General features: G+C 36.6%; 1 protein-coding gene across 1 annotated transcript in view; it reads right to left on the reverse strand.

Annotated features, from left to right (window-relative positions):
* LOC136024794 (E3 ubiquitin-protein ligase MARCHF5-like) overlaps positions 1-23,177 on the reverse strand; it is a 55,268-nt gene that overhangs the window by 31,086 nt on the left and 1,005 nt on the right. The window lies entirely within an intron of this gene.

The following is a 23,177-nucleotide window of genomic DNA, read 5'->3' on the forward strand; positions in this document are numbered from 1 at the left end:
CGATTATATGATTTATTTATTATTTACTTACTACAGTACATAATATAGGCTTACACTATACACACTTTAAAAACTATACATATTATTTATAAACTGTACACATACATACTATACATATTATAAACTGATTATATGACTTATTTATAATTTACATACTACAGTACATAATATAGGCTTATACTATACACACTTTACAAATTATACATATTATTTATAAGCTATACACATACATACTATACATATTATAGACTGATTATATGACTTATTTATTATATAGTTACTGCAGTACATACTATAGGCTTATACTATACACACTTTACTAATGATTCATATTATTTATATACTATACACATACAGTTTCAATTTAGAGTTCAAGGTGAATGCATCTATCTCAAAATCGGATATTTATGAACGAAATCAAACGAGTAAGCTTTCTCAGTGATCTTATGGATGTTAAATTTTAATCCCAGTGAAGATTAGTAGGATTTTGAAAAATTTGGCAAAAGATTTGGTTTTAATTAAAACTTGTCTGACCGGTTTACTCCAATTCCATTGCTGGATAAAAAAATAAAAAAGGAATTAATTAGAACTTTGATTGATCGATATTTCTGATGGAAAAAGAGAGAAAAGAGTAAATAAAGATAGAGAGTTGTTAACTTTGGGAACGGTAGAAGCGCCCTATTACGCGATAATAAGCGAGCTGAAGAGGGGAGTTTTCTTGTCGCAAGGGCCGTTGTACCTGCCGGGAGTGGATTCTCCCTTAAACTGCGGGGATCAGGTAGCAAGAAACTACGCTTCCCTCGCTTATTATTTAATTTCCATCACTCATGATGTAATTAGTATTCAAGATTGCAATCACTGTGAGCCGCATTCAAGTTATTTCACTGTGCAATTCACGCATTTCACTGTGAGCGTGCTTTAATTAGTTAACATGCACGGAGGTGATGAGGACAATTTGCATTATTCTCCGGTGTTAAATTTTGTTCAGCAAAATGTTGAAAGAGGAATTGATGATGAGATGATTAAGAAGTTTGGTACAGAATTTTTTGACGTCGATGATATTGTGAATACGAAGAAGTGGCTTGGGTCCAAGCTGTATCCAGATGCTTTATTTCAGAAGCGAACTGGATTGAAAGCGCCACTAAGTCATTTAGGAGATATACTGGATTTTATCAAGAAGGGCAATGCAGATGATTTCGACATCCCGGTATTTTGTATATTAAACCCTAGTGAAGTCCCATTGATACCAGCTACAGCTTATCTTGCTCTCTTTTCGGTAGTAAACGAGCTGCGTATCCAGCTAAAAACTATTTCTAATTAGTTTAATGTGTTTTCCAATCATTTCCCGCCATTACCACAGCCTGGAGCCTCGAAACCTGCCGACAACCACTCTACTATTGTTGTCTCTAAATTGCCACCATCTATTAGAGATCCGACAAGCCGCAAAGACTTTATCGATCAATTAAGTGGTCATGATTCGGTTGCTAGTATTCGGCCGGTGGGAGATAAACTGTTCGTAAACATTGAAAAATCGGTAGCTTCTGATTTCTGTGAGTCTGTGAAGTCTGTAGTCTCGGGTATTGGCACGAAGATTCTGCAGAAACGTTACCTTAGAATAATAAAAGGAATCCCCCTGTCATTTAATGCTTCCGAATTCAAAATGCACTCAGGAGTCGTTGACGCAAACCGAATTGGTTTGTCCCAAACTATCAAGCTAGATTTTTCAGATTCGTTTGCAAAACGTGACGCTATGAAGAATGGAGTAAAAATAGGTTACGAGATTTTCAGAATTTATGATTTCGTTAGTGTACCGCGATGCTGCTTTAAGTGCAGGTCTCCTGATCACTTTATTAACGATTGTACCAGTCAGGTGGAAAAATGTGCGCGCTGCGCCAAAAATCACATTTTTTCGAAAGATGCGCCCTGTACAAATAGACCTAAATGTGCAAACTGCGGCGATTCTCACACTTCATATAGTCTATTATGTCCAGTGCTAAAGTCTCGTATTGCGACCGCTGTGAAAAAATGATGTCACAAAAATTCTCGGTTATTTCGTACAATATAAATGGAACACGTCAAAAAGAGCACATCATTGACGAACTTTCGAGCAACTATGACATCGTTTGTCTTCAAGAGCATCTCTTATCTTCAGCTAACACCAACTTGTTGAAACGGAGCGCAAACCATATTACTTTTGTGAGTGGTGCAAGATCTACGTTTGGTAGACCTTCCGGAGGCCTCGCCTGTATACTGAGACGTAGCTCCTTTTCATCCACGACGCCTGTGCTGTTCCATAGTGACGAAAACCTCTTGGCCGTGCGAATTGCCGATTTAATACTTATTAACGTGTACTTTCCTTGTGATCGTAAGTCGGTTCAATTACTGAATAAGTTTGCCAAGACCTGTAGTCTTTTGAAAAAAGTGACAGAATCCGCATCATCTCTCGGTTATCAATTTGTTGTCGCTGGGGATTTTAATGCTGATTTACTGAATTCAAATATTCGGTCTGATATTGTTTCCCAGTCTTTATCTGAGTTTAAGCTAGTGGATAAGAATCGTCCGTTTTCTTACATCCATCATTCTGGGAGCCATACTAATATTGATCATGTTCTTTGCTCTCCCAATTTATCTGTTTCGACTGTTTCTGTACATGAAATAGAAAGCGATATAGACCACCTACCAATTTCCTTCATGCTTGGTATTTCTCTGTCGCAAGGTAGTTCTAATAGACGTGGGAATCGTAGATGGTTTACCAGACGAAATTGGAATAAGGCTAATTGGGCTCTTTATATTTCTACCCTTACAGCTTTTTTGTCTAGGATAAAAGTTCCTTTTCAGCTACTTCAAGTTGGATCTAAATTTGTAAATGATAATAATTTTCTAAATAAATATTATTTTGATATTATATCATGCATGAAGGAAGCTAAGAGGGTGGCTGTTCCCGAAGAACGTGTTAAATTCAATACGCGGAAGCCTGAATGGTCTTGGGATCCGGGTCTAAAATCAGTGAAAAATAAAGCCAAATTTTGGCTACGTATTTGGGTTTCTTGCGAACGACCACGTAGCGGTGTAGTATTTCAGCTTAAACAGAAAACTAAATTAGAGTATAAAAAGTATTTACGGTCTGCAAATTCTAAAATTTGCAAATTCCCGTCAAGTAATTTCGATTGGAAAAATGTGGTAAATTCAAATAAAATCGATGACTCTTCGTCAACAAGTAGCCCAATTAGTCCTGCTGCTTGGTGCATATATTACGACCAGATTTTCAACACTATAAACCATTTTGTTCATGCTACTTTTATGAGGTTTCTTATTTCTGCGCTTCCCATATCACTCCGCCAGAACCAAATCCTCCCAGTTAATTTAGTTTCGGTGGCACAAGCTATAAAGAAGCTTAAGTCTAGCTCTATTGATTGTGATGGTATAAGTGTCAAACACCTAAATGTTGATTGTCCAGCTCTAATCCAACATTTACAACTTCTGTTTCAAATGTGCTTATGCACCTCGGTTGTGCCTGAAAGTTTTTTGTGTGGAACAGTTACTTCAATCCTGAAAAGAGGAAAGATTCCGACTGAGTGTACATCTTACAGGCCTATAACGGTTTCCTGCAATATAAGCAAAATATTTGAGTATCTTCTCCTGCCATCAGTTAATTCTTCGGCATATTTTGGTGAAAATCAGATTGGGTTTTCAGCTGGGGTAGGTTGCCAGCAGGCTCATCGAGTTTTGGCTAATGTTCTTACTGAGGCTACTAAAAAGGGATTCGAGTTACATTTATGTGCTTTGGATCTCTCCAAAGCCTTTGACACTGTTACGCATTCCCAAGCTATCTTTTCCCTTTTTAGTCACGGTATCAACATATCGGTAATTTTCCTTCTTAGATATTGATATTCAAATTCCTTTTTGCGGATTAAAATGGATATGAGAGTTTCAGATAGTAAAATTCCAATACGACGTGGGGTCCGGCAAGGTGCTGTCCTCTCCCCCTCTATTTCCAAACTTTGTATATCATCTGTCCTTTCCTCAATTCCGCCTACTTGCATCCTTAATTCTGTAAATATTTCTTATCTTGCCTATGCGGATGATATTCTTTTGATCAGTAGGACTAAAAAAGGGCTCTCTTTGTCTGTTTCAACAGTAGCATCTAAACTTCATGCGATTGGACTTTCTCTTAATCTTTCAAAGTGTGAATATCTTTCTTTTAATAGCAATATCACTACTCCTCTAATCTGTGGATCTTTTTCTATCCCCTCGGTTTCTTCATTTCGGTGGCTGGGAATTAACGTTAGTAAAACTCTAAAATCCTTACGGACTCTCACTGTTGCTGATTGCAAGAAGAAAATCCAATTAGGTTACTCTAAAATTGTTGCTAACCGAGGTAGATACAATAGAAAGTCTCTTGCTAAATTATACTCGGTTTTTACAGATCATTCGGTTTTGTTTCTTTCTGGTATTTACCCTATTTTTCATAAAAAAAAGATATCAGTTCAATTCGTTCTTATTATTTCCGTTTTTCCCATTTTCTATTGTATCTGCCTCCATGGTATAGGAATAGGAGCCTCATATCTATTTATAGTTTCCCGGATATTGGGTCGAAGCTCACAGAGCTTGCTGGCAAAATACCCCAGTCTACTTATAAGTATCTGCCCGCCCACGGAGGCCTTACTCGTTTGCTTTAGTTTCTTGTTTTTTCTGTTTTGTGTAGTTTGTTTTGTTTCTTTTATTGTTACTCCGCTTTGATTTTTTGTAGCGGGTCAAAAATAAATTATTATTATTATTATTATACATACTATGCACATTATAGACTGATTATATGACTTATTTTTTATTTAGTTACTACAGTACATACTATAGGCTTATACTAAACACACCTTACAAACTATACATATTATTTATAAACTATACACATACATACTCTACATATTATTGACTGATTATATGAGTTGCTTATTATTTACTTCCTACAGCACATACTATAGGTTTATACTATACACACTTTACAAACTATACATATTACAGACTGATTATATGACTTATTTATTATTTAGTTACTACAGTACATACTATAGGCTTATACTATACACACTTTAAAAACTATACATATTATTTATAAACTATACACATACATACTATACATATTATATACTGATTACATGACTTGCTTGTTATTTGCTTTTACAGCACATACTATAAGCTTATACTACACACACCTTAAAAACTATAGCCTAGCCTACATATTATTTATAAACTATACACATACATACTATACATATTATAGACTGATTATATGACTTACTTAATATTCACTTACTATAGTACACTATAGGACTATACTGTACACACTTTACAAAATATACATATTATTTATCATCTATACACATACATGCTGTAACATTCTGACTTACCTTTTCTATTTCAGTTGACCTGGGTTCTACAAGTATTGAATAAACGTCTGCTTACGAATCAACCGACTTTTTACATGGTGTCAGAGCCCCTCTAAAAGTCATGGAAGCCAACGTCCCATACCCCACAATGGACTGGTTAAGCGACAACCTTAAAGAGGCATGGTTGAGATTCCAAACACATGCAACCCTCATGTTCCAAGGACCCCTTAGTGGAAAGACTGAAAAAATCCAGTGTGCGTTCTTGCTGATCTGGCTAGGAGAAAAGGGGAGAGAAATTTTCAGTACATTTACAATATCTGCTGAAGAAACAGACAAAATTGGAGCATACATATCCAAATTCAGTGAATATTTCAGCCCCCCGTCAAACACTGTGTTCTCAAGATACCTCTTTCACAAAAGAGACCAACGTGATGGCAAAACAATCGACCAGTACATCACATAATTAAAGTTATTGGCTCGGGAATGTGAATACTCCACAACAGACTTGAAAGAGGCAATGATAAGAGACAGACTTGTATGTGGTGTCTCCTCAGCGAGAGTCAGAGAGAAGCTCCTACAGGCAGGTTCAAATCTGACCCTGTCACAAGCAGTTACTATATCGAGGGCACATGTAGAAACCCAGGTGCAACTTAGAACAATGTCGCAACCTGGCTCGAGCAGCACCCACGGAGGCCAGGATGCATACATTAAACAAGAAGTTGTCTTCATTCGAAAAGGCAAGAAGACGAGCCAGAGTGCACAAGCTTATAAACAATGTTGTTTCTGTGACATAGAGTACTCCCCCCTGCACAAATGCCCAGCCAAAGGAAAAGCGTGTAGCAATTGCGACAAGCTAAATCATTTTGCGAAAGTTTACAAAAGCAACAGAAAAACAGTAAACCTCATAAACCAGGAAGCATGTCGAAATAAAGACAATGATCTCTTTATCGATACAGTGAACATTATTGATTCTGTTAACATGGACAAAGGTGAGGACCAAACCAATGTGAAGCTTATGGTGAATGGACAAGCCAGAATCACTTTCAAAATCGACACTGGCGCCCAAGCAAACATCATTCCAGAAAGGAATTTCAAGACCTTCAAGCAAAAGCCTGTAGTACGTGAAACGCTACAGATTCTTACTAGTTTTGGCGGCCAGAAAATACCTACGCTTGGAATCTGCAAACTGACAGGTACATACACAAACGGCAGCAGTGAAACTCAGCCCTTCTTCATTGTAAAACATGCCCCCATACCAATCCTTGGCTTCGATACTAGCAGGAAACTCAACTTAGTCAAGCTGGTCCTCACAGTCGAGAGCTCAAAGGTCCAGAAATCAACTCCACTTGTCGAATAATTCCAAGACCTCTTCCAAGGTATTGGTCAGCTCGAAGGAAAGTGCCACATTACGCTGAAAGAAGGAGCTGAACCAAAAGCAGTACCAGCTAGAGGCGTCCCGATATCCCACCAAGACAGCTTTAAGAAGGAACTCGATAGGATGGAAATCCTTGAGGTCATAGAAAAAGTCTTCCACCCCACAGATTGGGTCAACGCTGCAGTTGTAATTGAAAAGCCTGACAAGAGTCTTCGGGTCTGCATCGACTCCCACGACTTGAATATGGCCATCAAACGATCCCATCCAGATCCACGGAAGGTTCGAGCACTAAAGGAAATGCGCATCCCATCGACTAAAGATGAACTTCAGACCGTCTTGGGAATGATGAACTATCTGGCAAGGTATATACCCAATCTTTCCTCACTGAACCAACCACTTCGCAAACTGGCAAACCAGCGAGAGTTCAAGTGGAAAGAAGAGCACAACTCGGCATTCACAAACATCAAAGAATCGATTTGTGACTCATTATCATTCCTTGATCCAACATCAGGAAACATCGAGCTCCAAGTCGATGCTTCGAAGTTCGGCCTTGGGGCTACCATTCTTCAGAATGGAAAAACCGAATCCTTTGCATCGAGATCGCTTAATCGCACCGAGCAGAATTATTCACAGATAGAAAAAGAATTATACGCTATCCTCTTCGACTGCCTGCATTATCATCAGTACTTGTATGGCCAGAAATTCATCGTTGTGTCCGACCACAAACCTCTGCAAGTCGTCCTAAACCGCCCGATTTCGAAGTCGTCACCTAGGCTGCAGCGGATGCTACTGAAAATCCAGCCATATGATTTTACAGTGATATTTCACCCTGGTAAAGAAATTCCTGTTGCCGACGCCCAATCCCGCTTACATCTCCCTGAAGAGGATACAGAAACGCAAATGGAGTACGTGAATTCTGTGATGACGCTTCTCCCAATAAGCCCGGACAGGCTTAAAAAGCTAAAAGAAGAGACAGCAGCTGAACATCAATTGGTTGAGCTCACTAAGACTATCCAAAGTGGCTGGCCCGAATCTAAAAGGTCCGTCACCACAAACATACTCCCATTTTGGAACGTCAGACACGAGTTACCAGTCATAGACCAGATCATATTGAAAGGCGATCGTTTGATTATTCCAAAAAATTCCCGCAAGAACATCCTAGACTGCATCACTTCATCACACCTGGGAATTGAAAAGACTAAGCAACGAGCTCGCTCTATTGTGTTCTGGCCAGGTTTGACAAAGGATGTTGAAGAACATATCAGACACTGCTATGCGTGTACCAAATATCAAAACTCGAATCAAAAGGAGCCGTTGTTACCTCATGATATCCCTCGCCTACCTTGGGAGAAGATCGGTTGTGATCTGTTCTACAAGAGTGGAGAATATTACCTCATCACCGTCGACTATTACAGACGGTTATTCGAGGTTGATAGAGTCGGTAGCAATGCATACGCACATCAAATCGTATCATGTTTGAAGAAACAATTTGCGCGGTATGGAATCCCTAGCGTCCTCGTCTCAGATAATGGTCCGCAATTCACATCAGCTCTATTTCAGAAGTTCATAAAAGACTTGGAAATAGCTCAGAAGACTTCATCGCCAAACTTTCCGCAGTCAAACGGACTTGCGGAAAGGACATTACAAACAGCCATCCTTAGCTAAGACCGATCTTAGCTTAGCATATCCTTACTAAGACTGATCTCACAGGAGACGATTTCGAGTTGGCCATGCTCGAATACAGGAACACACCGGTAGATGGACTGGCATCCCCAGCGCAGATGCTGATGAGCAAAAACTTGAGATCGATAGTTCCTTGCACTGGAGAACTACTCTCCCCAAAAATCGTTCATCATGGCAGGTTCGTGCAGAACCGAAAAAAAGCAACAATCACGCCAAAGGGAATACCACGACAGGCGGTCAAAAGAACTAAAACCCCTGCAAGTCGGCCAACAAATTCAAGCCCAAATCCAGGGTAAGACATGGCTGTCTGGCACAATCGTGAGAACAGACAAGCATCTCAGATCATACATACTCGAGACGAACGAAGGAGGAATCTATCGGCGAAACAGGCGTCACATAAAGGTGCTCTGCCATTCAAACAGGTCACCTGATGCTGCTGAAGCCCTGGAAACCCCAAATGGTAAATCTATGGGAAACCCACATGCCGAAGCTCTTACCTCGTCACCCATAACTGCATTTGCTGCTCTCACACCTCCACCTAAAACGCCTGATCTAAAGTCATGGGCGACTTCCCATGATCTTAGTCCAGCATTCCATGCGCCAATACCTGTACCAAGCACAAGTCGCACGACCCACGCGGATCTCCAGGGTGCTCCGTATTCAAGCCGTTCAGGTCGATGCGTAAAGCCTGTAAAGAAACCGTAGAGTGAGTGTAGTAGAGGCGAACTAGAGAAGTGATTAAAGTGCCTTATCGTATATGAAGTATGTATGAGAGTACGAAAAGTGAGCCAAGCGCCCTCTCTTATTCTAAGAGTTAAGACCGCTAATCGTACAGGTGAATTAGAGAAGTGATCCAAGTGCCTTATCGTATTATGAAGTATGTATGAGAGAACAAAAGGTGTTAGAGAAGTGAGCCAAGCGCCTTCTCGTATTCTAAGAGTGAAGACCACTAATCGAAAGAATTGGTATGGTGATGCATGCCCGATTAAAGTGGGTGGATTGGTTATGGAATAGTGTTATTTGTTGGTAATATATAGTATGGTTTTTGTACCAGCTCACTAGTTTGGAAAAGAGGAAGGATGTAACATTCTGACTTACCTTTTCTATTCCAGTTGACCTGGGTTCTACAAGTATTGAATAAACGTCTGCTTACAAATCAACCGACTTTTTACAATACTATACATATTATAGACTGATTATATGACTTACTTGTTATTTACTTACTACAGCACATACTATAGGCTTATACTACATACACCTTACAAACTATACATATTATATATAAACTATACACATACATACTATATATATTATAGACTGATTATATGACTTACTTAATATTTACTTACTACAGTACACTATAGGCCTATACTGTACACACTTTACAAACTATACGTATTATTCATAAACTATACATATAAATATTTAGGTAGATATAGTCAAATTTTCAGGAGAACAATATTATATATCTCAAATCAGGAAGAGTAGGTTTCTTCAAAATTATGTTTTATGTTTCAATGTTCTATTTTTGCATCTTCACACACTTTTGTAAGGCCTATCTACACCTTGAACAACTCTTAAGGTAGGGGGGAGGGGACATCCGTTAACTTGACATCAAAACGTGAAGCCTTTTAAATGTGCAGTTAGTCACTTTGACCTCTCAGAGTCTTGTGTAGCGTCAATCTGCCTATGGACGTTGAGTGCTACACAGCACACTCAACTAAAAAAAACTAATCGACCAATGGATACTTCACCCTGGATTAGCCTTGCAATCCAAGCTCAGCTAGCAATATTTGACTTTATCTCAAATTACAAGTCAATAAGTAACTATTTGAGGCATTATGATGCTAATTAAATCAACAATAAACGTTTTCAGATTCAAAAATAACCTGCCCTGAATTATTCTTGTTGTAAAAAGCCTGGTAAATAATTTTTTTGGTACTGAAAATAAGGAGCAGCATTAAAACTTAAAACGAACAGAAACTATTTTTACTCTTTACATTTGCTCTTCACACTGTAGTCTTAGAGTACTTTAAAAATACGTATCAATCGTATTTAATGGTCTTAAGTTGAAAAACACGTTTTTACTTAATTTCTGACATTTTTCAAATTATGCCAGGGATTCTCCTTTCATCCTCCAATGTGAATTTGTATGCGTTAATTTATCCCAGAGACTTTCTTCCCCCAACAAATTCCCCCCTCCCCCCACAATAAAATCCGTATATTTCTCAGTAACAAATACTATGCTATATGTAAACAATGGGCGAATTGCATAGTTTACAGCCCTTTCCCCCGGGAATCTGGAGATCATGTTATCCCCAAAGGCATAGTTACTGAACCTTTCAAATATGTTAAATCAGATGGTTGTCTCAAGTTTTTGATTCAATGTCTTTGGAGGAAAGAGTGGAATTGGAGGGGGGCTAGATGCTTTCTAATCCTTTTGGTGATTTAAAAAGGACTCAAGAGCTTTTGATTTCCGTTTAAATGATTCCTCGGCTGATCTTCCAGGAACAATGGTTCGATAAGATTATCCCTCAGAAAAAAAAAAATAATAATAATAATAAACATGCATCCATAAAGATTCTTCTAGTAAAAAACTTAAAATTTCATATTTTTGTAGATAAGAGCTTAAAACATCAACAATGAAGTTTTTCTGAAATGATGAATCTAGTGGAGTGATTTTCATCAAGATCTCTTGAACTTTTAGGATATTTCCCCTCCGTGCAAAAACATGCAGATTTTCTCAGGCTTGTTGCTTTTGATAAGCAATATTAAAATTAATGAATTTTATATTTATAATCACAATAATATACCAGTTCTTATGATGAATCTATTTCTACCAAAACCCCATTTTTTATAGTTTTGGTTACTATTGGGCTGAGTTGCTCCTTACGTACAGTTTATTACCACAAATTGTTTGACACTTAAGTCAATATTAATTGCTTGGAAAAAGAAAAATGGAAGCGGCAGGTAAATTCATCAAATTTAAAGGGTATTTTGCCCACACTACATGCCCTGAGTGGGAAATTTGTACCAATATTAAATTGCAATGGTTAATGTGGTACCACTTGACTCATCTATGATCTATACATTAAATTGAAATTGTCAGTAAGATAAGGTGGTATTGAATTCGTGTAGACATCTTGCTGGTGATGCTATGTTTGAATAATATCCCTGTTCAGTTTCTTTGCAACTACCTGCCTTGATTAATCAGTTGAGAGTTTCTGATTAAATGGTTGGTTTAGAAAATCTGCTTCAGAGGGGAGAAAAAGTTGCTTCACTCTCTCCTCTACTAAAAGGGGTAGATTTAGCTTTTGGGTGTGGCTCATATATGGCTAGCCAAAGAGGAGATGAAGACAGGATTTGTATTATAGAGCTTAGCACCTTTTGTGTCATGGTCCCTGTTTTTCTTCTATGTGAGTTGGGAACATCAGAAACTTAAAAACTTTTCATATGATGATTTTGAAGGCCCAGAGAAGATTTAGATTTTGGGTGTGGCCTCATAAATGGCTAGCCAAAGAAGGTATGAAGACAGTATTTGTATTATAGACTTTAGCACCTTTTGTGTCATAGTCCCTTTACTTCTTACATGTGAGTTACTAACATTAAAAACTTAAAACAGTTTTCATATAATGATTTTGAAAGCGTAAAACAAGCTTTGTGGCCCTTTAATGACCGTCATACATCAGGCAATGCATGAGGTATGCCAAAATCTATACCTAGACAGAAACGCTTTTTGAAAATTATGGAGCATTTACAAATTTTTGTGAGTCTCTCATCAAAAGTTCCACTTCCCAACCTCCAAACTTCAATCCCACGGTCAATATTGTGCATTGTTTCCAAGTCAAAAGAGATTAGGATTTTGATGTTGCTTGACAATTCATTTGGAAGAACTGCAATATTAAATTAACTCTTGCGTCTCTTCAAAGTAGAAAAATGGATAAAAGGATAGAAAAAAGTTGATAGAAAGATAGAAAAAAGTGTGTTTCTGAATAAAGACAGCACCTAGTACTGTTGTAAAATTACCATAAAATAAAAACTTGGTCAGCAAAATTGGTAAAATAAGATATTCTCTAGGAAATATAGGGTAAACTTGATTATATAAAAAAAGGTTATAAAGATTGCATAAACAGTTCATTAAAAGAGAATAAGCAAATTCAAATAAGGTGATATGCTGTAAGAGAAGGGCTAGTCAAATATCAATTTAACACTCAATCATAAACACTTCACAACGATATTAATGAGTACAATCAACAATGAAATTACTTTTTTTGCCCTGCTGTGTCTCCAGTAAAAAAAAAATGACAAAATCATGTCTAAACATGTTTCTTCCTGCTTTTGGATAGTTCTGTACGATGATAACTACAAAAAGTTGTAAAAAATGTCAGTAAAATATATAAAATATTCGTGAAATACGTAAAATGCCAATAAAATAGCGTAAAATACGCAGAGCAGTAAAATAGGTGAAATATCAATTTTACAAAGTTCCGTAAATTTACAGTTAAGTACGTAAATCAAAAAACTTTGCTGTGACCAACCTTACCATTTACAACACTAGCTTCTAGCAACAAAGATTTTTACCGGTGAGGTAATCCCCGGCTATACAGACGATATAACGTAGTATGCTCTAAACTGGATAAGCCAAAATTGAGAAGCTGGGAGTGATGAAAAATGGTATCTTGGACTGCCTAATTCTAAAGTCAGGAAAGTCAAAAGCAAATTAGGCAGACATACTTAGCAAAGATATTGCCACCTTTTTCTTAGCATGATTTTTACACTTTTTTTTATTTTGATAACAAAATTTGTACTTCTTTTGGTAATGTTGATTGTTTGACGGTTTTTTTTTCTTACAAAAAAGACCAAAAAAATTTAGACAAAAGAACAAAAAAGGGAGATATCTGAAGACACTATCCTTAGGTAAACAAATAATGTTGTAAAGAACACAACCATCTGCTGATTCTAAGCATGTAGAAGACTGGTTAGATCTTTGGAAACATGGTAGTGAGAAAGTTGGAAAATTTAGAGTTGAATAAAAAGCAAAACAGAAGTGCAGCATGGAAGTTTTTTGGGCACCTGAAGATAGGAGTCATTGTTGTCCTCCAGGCTATGGAGAAATAGCATGATTACTGAAGCTTTGTCTTAAATCTGTGCACAAGAAGAAGTTCCTGTGTGAAGTTTATGCCTCCATTACTTGTTACAGGAAGAATACAAGCACAGGAAACCCCACCAAGCACTTTAAAACAAACATGGATCTCACTTGGATCTCACTTCAATAATGAAGGACTATTGCTGTATTTTACTTGGTCAGCATTGCCCAGAGAAGATTCAATTGTACTACCTCAAGGTCCCCATTAAGTCAGAACAAAACTCAGTTGAAAAGCCTTAGAACATTTTTTATGTTATCCTTAACAAATTAGATATGCTTAAACAAATTTTATCTGTCAAAAGTTGAACAAGAAAAGGGAAATAGATTTTAGCCACATTCCCCAAGAAGGGAAATAGAGTTCCAGCCTTTTCCCCTAAAGACATTAGGCTTAGTCAACTTAGTCATATCAGTGAATAGTCATCTCAGCGAAAATCAATCTCACTTGGACGTAGAAATTGATCATGTATCACTTCAAGTAAAATCTCTACTTCTGGTAGTCGGGTCAACTAAAAAGTATTACAATTTTTTTTTACTTCTTAAAGAAGGAATTTTGTAAGAGACTTGCAGCTGTAACCTGCACCAAAAGGACAGCATAGTTATATCACTGGGTTCGTCGGTTTATATTTATCCATTTACCAAACTAGAGTTTAGATTTTACTGAGGACTTTTTCTTTAAGATGGATCTAAACTTACTTTAAAAATAGGAAAATTGTCTCATTTCCAACAATTTTCAACTAATACTTGGAAACATTTCAATCCAAAAACCGTTTACACCAAATTTCAAAATTTCGTTCAGTAGATAAAAATTGAGTTCCAATAAAAGAAAATTAAATGCTTAAGTTTTTAGAGCAAAAAAACTGTTCTCGAGAGACTGCTTTACTTGATGTTTTAGGCTTCCTACCCTTTAATATTGAAAATGATATGGGCTTTCATGACTTTTGCATCAAGTATGATATTACGGGGACACAAGATGACATGTTATTTGACAGGGCTGTGGTGACGAAAGCCCTTTAAGATATTTCTGACAAAATTTTCTACTTGACGAAGACAAAGTTGGGTGTGCCCAATGAAGTCCTAACAAAAGAGGCAACCAGTGCTTGTTCTATTTGAACTGATAACTACAGGACACTGTACTACAAGCGCCACAGACTAATATAGTTGCCCTGATATGCAGATTAATAAAAAAAAAAAAATTACGCAAAAAAATGTTTTTACAAGGAAAAGTAAAGAACTCCATTGAACCAAAAATGAGCAAAAATACAATTATTGCATCTAACAAGCGTAAAACTATAACAAATCAGCATCGATAAATATAAGGAACTCAAAACTTACCGAAATTACAATAAATAGCCCAATCCAACTCAAAACGAACAGAAATTAATATGGTTAGGGGTCACAGTCCCTATGCTTTCTCAAGACCAGAATATAATTTGTACTTTACTGAAAACACTGAAATGAATAGGCATTGTGAGTTTAATATACACATGCACGTATTTATTCTTTAAAACTTAATAATTTTCTAATTTATTAAAAATGTATAAAAGTGAAAATATTAAAAAAAATTTTACTAAGTAAAGTAGAAATTAGGTTTTGGCCTTGAGAAGGCAAAGGGCTTGTGAGTCCTATTCATGTTAATTTCTGCTCGTTTTTGAGTTTGACTAGGTTATTTATTGTAATTTCTGTTCGTTTTGGGTTTCATTTATTTATTGATGGTGATTTGAGGTAGTTTTAAGCTTGGTAGATGATTTGTTTCTATTTTTGCTCATTTCTGGTTTGAAAGTTCTTTACTTTTCCTTGAAAAACCTATTTGTTAGGAAAATGGAATTGGTAAGTTGATTGCCCTCTAATCACCTTTGAGGCTAAAAAGGACACTAGAATTTTTAATTTCCAATGAAATTAGCTCCTTTAAAACCTCAATGATATTACTAGTTAAGACAGAGCAGCGTTGCCTATGATATTATTTACACGCCCTTTGCCATTCATATATCGTTTAATTGACAATCCTCATAAACATAACCTAAAAGTTTCTACTTATTGCCTTTAGCGTCATTAACTCACTGTATAGAAATTTATAAAACAGTCCATTAATCTAAATGTATATACAGTGCATAAGTTACAGTAACCGTAGAGGTAGTACAAAAAGTATACACATAGTGTCTTCTGGCTAGTTTATTTTTTTTAACTTACCCTGAAAGGTCTAACTTAATAATGTAAGCTGTCATTGTGATATTGCTTTGTAACCCTTTTAACAATATACATGATTATAGTTCGTATTGATTTAGTTCAACATGTGCCTAAATATTTCTTAAAAGCTTTACCTTAATACCTTTAGCTTGTATAGTAACAATAGTTGCAGCATTAGTAGCAGTGTACACATATTACATTTTGTTTTTTTACAACACCCTCTTCAACTCCCAATGTTCCGACTTAATACACAAATCGATTCTTAAGATACGCTCTTTTGACAATCTAAATGCACATAGTGTCTTCCGTTAATTCGAATTTACCATTAATATTCTCTGAAATTTTACCTTCATAGACTTAACCTTAGAAGTGCTCGCATCACAATAGTTATTGTGGTAGTGGGAGAAATAGTCGTAGTGTTAGTGTTTTATTAGTAAAAGTAGTAACAGTATTGGCAGTAGTATTATGAGCGAAAGTAGCATGTAGATCTACCTTTTTGATCAGTTGAACATCCCTTTCATGATACCCCGGAGGTTTCAACTTGGCATTGTAACTTGACTTGCTTGACATATATCCCATATGGCCTCTGTAGCTATATTGAAAATTTTTCTCTTCTCACTAGTTGCTGAATATGGCGATGGTATTCGGTTCTGTCTGGTGCTAGACGCAGGAGTTGGGGGAAGTACTGGCCATTGAAGCTTTCGTACCATCTCTTGCAGGGTAGGCCACGAGGTCGTACACCATGTACACAACCTTCAAAGGTGATTTTTGGAAGTTGATCTGATTTTACTCGTTGGAAATGACTAGACCAGCGGAGTTACTGACTTCTAATTCGGTCCATGATAGTGTATGAGCAGTGGATGAGTTTAAAGAGGTCTTCATTGGATACTCCGTAAATGTAGGTAATCCCTGCTATACGACGGAGACATTTTTTTTCAAATACAGAGATTCAACGTTCGTCATCAGCTTTGATTGGCCAATTTCACTTCCATACACAGCAATGGGTATTATGAGAGAGTTAAAGAGTCAGACCTTCACTGATTTTGATGTAAATCTACGTTTCCAAATTAATGATAGGCTCTCGAAGCTGCTGGTTGCAAGGTCTAGTCTACACCTAATCAATTTTGAGCAATTGTTGTTACAGGGTAAAAGACTACCAAGGTAGACAAAAGATTCTGGAATGTCAATTTGCTCTCCTTTTATGGTTAACTATGTGGCTCTGGGTGCAGAGTCTTTAGATACCCCCCCCCCCCGACTTTAGTTTTTGCTGTGTTGTCAATCATCTCGAGGGCTTCGGTTGCAGACACTATCTCGTTTGTATCTGTTTTGAGGAAATGTTCATGACTGTTTATTTTCACGATATCGCCTGCGTGCGCTAGTTTGTCGACGATTTCCTTCTAATAGATGCGCTATCTGTGGTTTTAGATAGTAATAAAGCTGTATTTAGAAACAGATTATAATGACGAGGGGATAAGAGGCAGCCACCGAGAACACCTTCTGACGTCTGAAACTCTTCTCTCAATCCCTCAGGTGCCCAAACTTGTCTACAGAAATTCAAATACATGCCTTGATCAAGGTTACCATGTTTTCGAGGACTCCATAATTTAGAAGCATGTATGAAAATCCGTTGTGCCATATTAAATCGAAGTCCTGTTTAAAGTCAATAAAAAATAGGAGCAACTCTTTCGCAATGTCTATAAATTTCTCCATTAGTTCCCAGGTGGAAAAACTTTATCTATATCAGACCAATCTCTTCGGAAGCCGGTCTAATATTCCTTTAAAATGAGGTCTTTCAAGGGATTTTAGACGTCAAGTAGGATTTTCGTGAGGATCTTCGCTGGTTGGCCTGTCATGCTAATTGGTCTGTAGTTGTTGCAGTTCTGCACTTTCTTGTATGTTTAGTGGCTCTCACCTTTCTTAAAGGCGTCTTCGAATTCATGGCACTTGTCGTTGACTCATTGATGCAGAGCCAGTTGGACCTTTTTCTTCTAGACGTTTTCACCTCTTGTATTCATCCTGGTTTTGTTGGTCTTGTTGGTTGGCGTGAATACATTTTTTCAGGGCAGGTAATGATGGTTTCAGGTGTGATCCATGGTTTATCAGAGCAGGACTGTTCTCCTAAGATTTCATTGGCCGTTTCTCTGATGATTGAGGCACTTTCCTCAACCAGATGGTCAACTTCCTCTAAAGTTGGGACTCCTGTGAGTTGGATGCTTGACAGCTTATTTGAGAGAACTACATGTTTGTTGTTTTGATGTTTTTCAGCAGGTCAACACGGTATCTTGGGTAGTTTCTTGGGCGGTTGGGGCTTTTGGAGGCGCATATGGAGTTCTGACATGACTAGAACATGGTCTGAGATAAAATCACCACTGGCTAAAGATACTGTATTCAGTACTGAAGACGTCCAGCGCTTGCGGACCAGTATGATGTCAATCATATTTGAGGTTCAGTCATCTGAAGATCTCCATGTGACTTTTCTACGTTCTCTATGTCAAAACATTGTATAGGTAATAAAAAGCTCGTTGTTACGACATAAATCTACGAGCAATTCCCCCCTTAGGTATGGTCACCCATGTCTGAACTTGCCCATTAAGTCTTTGAAAACTGAATGAAATTGACTAATGATCGCATATAAGTCCTGTAAAATAATATTTTATTATTATTTTTTCCCAGAGGCACTTCATATGGAAAGGTTGGTTTTACAAAGTTCAAAGGAGACCCATTCGATTGGAAATCGAGAGTTCTAGTGCTCTTTTTCAAAGTCAAAAGTGATTGAAGGGCAAACAGCCCCCCATGCCCTTTCCCCCCAAATACATGTGATAAAAATTTTCAGGTAGCCCTTCTATTAAAAATAGTTAAAAAATCATATAACAAACTACGGGGTCAACACAAGCCCCAAGGGCCGGGGGCAGGCGTTGTAAGTTATGCCCTCGGTATATATGGTTGTTATGGAAGAGATACGCATACAAACTTTAGAGAGGGTTCATTTGATTGAAAATTGAAAGTGGTAGCTCACTTTTTAAGAGTCAAAAGTGATTGGAGGGCAGCTAGTCCCCCCCCCCCCAATGCATCACATAAGAATTTTAAGATAGCCATTTTTTTAAATAGCTCAAGGGTCAGATAATAAAACTTCCTGCATCAAAACAGCCTCCAGGGCTTGGGAGCAGGCGTTGTAAGTTATGCACTGGGGGCAAATATGGTTATCATAGAATGGGGTGCTCATATAAAATTCAGAGAGGGCTCATTTGATTGGGAATCAAAAGTTCTAGTTCTGCTTTTAAGGGTCAAAAGAGCTCGAAGGGCAACAAGCCCCCCTCCCCCTACTTACGCCCTTTTTCCCCAATTACATCAGATAAAAATTTTGAGACAGCCATTTTATTAAATATGGTTTAAAGGTCAAATAACAAAACTCCAATGTTGACACAGCCCCTTCTGACCTATCTAGTTTTAGTATGAATATCATTATAAATGGCACTAAGTCTTATTTTCTTTTTTATTCAGGAAATTATATTCACTGTTTATCTACCTTCTTACTCTTCAACAATTCCATTTCTGTCCTATTTGCAGATTTAGAGTTTTTTTTTTTTTTAATATCCACTCTTCAAAGTTTTAAAACAAGAGAGTCTAATCTAGGAGTTATAGATTTTAAGATGCAAAAGCACCTTAAATATCAGGGAAAAATTAACCTGAGCAAATAAGGCAAAACAGGAAGAATAGAACACTTTTCAATTTTGTGATTAATTAGGCTTACCTTTTCAGCTTATGATAAGATTTCAAAGGCTGTATATTCAGTAAAATATGAATGTGGAACATACTAAGAAGTATAATGGGGCCTCATTTTACTCATTTTACTTATGTTACAAAATGAGCATGGATTAATAAAAAAAAAATATCTGTTCAAAGTAAAGAGCAAATTTTACAATTAAAACAAGCAACTGTTTTAAAGCTATTTAACAGATTATAGTTTTTTCCAAATTGTTGGGGGGCTAATGCCCCTTGCCCCCCCCACCTCAGAAACACCACTTCCCCAAGGGCATAGCTTACAACCCATTCCCCAGGCTCTGAAGGTTTTTTCAACCCCAAAAGCCTTATTTTATGATCTTCAGGCCGTTTTGAATAAAAGTCTATTTCAAATTTTAACTGGAAGCATTTTGGGAAGTGATGTTTGGGTGTGGGTTGGGGGGACGTACCCTCTGATCACTGATACTCTTAAAAAGGGCACTAGAACTTCTGACTACCAATCCGATGAGCCACCTGTGAAGTTTATACAATCACCATTTCTATAAAAATCTTTTACATCCCAAATCATAACTTACAACACAAGCCCTGAGGGTTTTGCAGGGGGGGGGGCTCCTGAACTTTCAACTATACTGAACAAAATGGCTATCTCAAAATTTTAGTTGGATGTGTTGGGGGAAATGATGGGCGTGACGGCGGGGGGGGGGGCTGGTTTCCCTCCAATCACTTTTGACTTTTGAAAAGGGCCCTTTCAATCACTAGCCCTTTCAATTTCCAATTGAATAAGCCCTTTTTGAAGTTTTGATGACATCTCCTTCTAAAGAAAGCATCCTGATCTAAAAAAATAATACTAAAAATAATAAATAAATAATACATTGTACCAACAGTGTTCTTTACTTAGGTGGCACTAATGTGCTGCCTATGGAAATCATGCTGACTCAATTGTACTTCCAAGATGCTAGGCACACAGCTAAAAGTATCAAGAAAGAAATGAAGTAAACACAGAAGCTTTTTGATCTGACAGGTAATGCTGCACTAAAATTTGTTTTACAAATATATGACAAGACAAGCTTATTTTCCAAGTATAAAGAAAAAGAATGTGTTTGTTATTTATTTGCTAACTTTCAAACTGAAATTGTCCTTTTTATCCAGGATGCAGCACTAGCTAAAACTGATAAAACTAGAAGGGCAGAAGGAACAGGAATTATCAAAATACAATAACATAACATATTCATATAACTGTAGAAACTAATTTTTCTGATAACTTGTGACCTTTTGTCACAAAGAAGAGATGTAGTTCTCCATTTGCAAAAAGAATCAACATTCTTTTTTGGGAATCTCTGTGTGCTGCTACAGTTTTTAGAAAGATGTATCAATTTGCTTATCAGTGTTCTTATTTATCTTTTTTTGAAAAAAAGAATGCCATAACATTGACAGAATGAGGGTCAAAAATGACAAAAGCTTATGATCATGATTTCCAAACTAGGAACTGTATTGGACATGACACTAGCAATTTGATTACTGTTGATGGACTGAGCAAGGTCAAGGAAATTTAAACTTGCTGAAGAATTACAAAAGCCTTATGGGACTTTCCACTTAACAAAGGGAAAAATAACAAAGAACTTAAAGATGCAAAACCCAAAGAGTAATTGCAATTAAAGCATTCAGTAAATTAAGTGAGGGGATTGAGGCAGATAAACAACTACCAACTGTGAGTGAAGTTAGAGAAGCAAATTTTTTGGCTTCTCTGACCTAGAAGCAACATTTTTTTGACTTCTAAGACAGAAAGTTCTTAATCATTGGTCAGCCAACTACACCGTATCAAAGAGCTTCTTGGAACAAAAATACCCCATGAAAACAGTTTCTTCCTGCATTAAACTAGCTAGTAACAACCAAACATGAATATGAGCTTATTACTGCTCTCTGCTTGTTTTTAACAAGCTTCAAATAGGCAGTAGATGTAGTAGGAGACATACCCTACTCATAATCTTGCAAAACTATATCAAGCTCACCTTAAACATATTTTAGTAGCAACAGATACTGAAGCTAAGGCAAAACCTGGGCTTTGATATTCCTGCAAAGCCCCCACTAGAAACTTTTAATGGCTGTTTTCCCAGGGATGATCTGACAGTAACTGTAGCTTTCTTAAACTTTCAGCATTTCTAGCTTAAAGAGATTGATAATCATCTGGGTCCAAGAAACAACAAAGAAGTTTTGGTTGTGATCACAAAAAATAACTTGTAGTTATTTGTAGTTGTAGTTGCGTTTAGGGGGGGGAGGGTCCCAGGCCCCCAAGAAGTTTAACAAGATTTTTATAGAGCTTATTCTCTTAGTAGCAGCAGTCTCCTTGCTTTTTTTGTAGTATAGGTAATGCATTTGAAAACAGCAATAAAATCTAAAGACCTTAATTTAACAATAGAAACTACAGATCTTAACAATGAAAGATCTTATTTTGCTTTTCTATACCTATTAAGATTCTTCACTTTTATGTTAAATCCTGATTTATAAGGGTTTAAAAGATTTTGGAAAAATATATAATAGATTTGCCAATATTCTAATCTTTACAACTCATAAAATGTATAAAAAACAGGTATAATATTTCATAAAAATCTTTTTTTTTTGCTACTGTAATAACAATAAAAGTCAGAATATTTTGGCTTCATATCTAGATCCCAAAACATTTTGAATTCTGCTATTATTACCAACAAGGAAAACACAGTAAATATTTGATGGTTGGCCTCTTCCAAAGAAAACCAGCTAGTGGAACAAAAGTATGACCATTGGACTCCTTAGTTTATGCTCATTAAAGGTATCAGTTGTTTTTTGACAAAGTAACTCATATCCCTTTGATGGTCCATAAATATCCCAAGGACATATAAAATACTTAAAGAAAGTACTAAAACAGTGAAATTCTTACTTTATAATATGCAGCATATTTACATTATGAAATTATCATGTTTCTTTTCTATGTTACACAGTATTTAAAATCAATTCAAATAATTTTCAATGCAACATTGAAATCAATGATAGACCAAACTAGATGTCAAGTTAAGAATACATGTTAATAATTAACATGTATTCATCATGATAAGAATGTAAAGAACTTATGATGTATAACATGATTCAATTAACAGATACATAGGTAATGGTCAAGAATTAGGTCTATTCAGAATAAGACATGCTAGAACAAGAGATATATTTTATGCTTATTTTCATGGCTTGGCTTGAATTTTGATAATTAATCCCTAGCCCTCCTCTAACAGTCTCATATCACATTAGGCTATGTTGAAAAAATCAATATAAGAATTGATGAATACCTATTCAAAACAGATTAACAAAGAAAGAAAAAGAGAATGTGATTCAGTGATACTTGCTGTAGGCTATATTATAAAGTAAGAATTCAATCAATTTTTTATATAGCATAGGGTTGTATGATACCATTTGAAATATAGTGTAATAGGCTACTAGAGCCATCAAGGGATAAGGTACATTACTAGAAAAGCAACCATGATATTTGAAGAGTATAAGAGAGGCCTAAGGAATATAATGGTAAAAAAAATGGGTAAAATTCTAGTTAATTGACTTCTTGCTATCTTGGAAAGGGTTTAGATTAGGAAAATGAAACTTTTAGGGATGGGTCTATAGGCTAAAGTGTGTCCTGGGAAGG

Source organism: Artemia franciscana, chromosome 3, assembly GCF_032884065.1.
Source record: "Artemia franciscana chromosome 3, ASM3288406v1, whole genome shotgun sequence".
Classification (NCBI taxonomy): Eukaryota; Metazoa; Arthropoda; class Branchiopoda; order Anostraca; family Artemiidae; genus Artemia; species Artemia franciscana.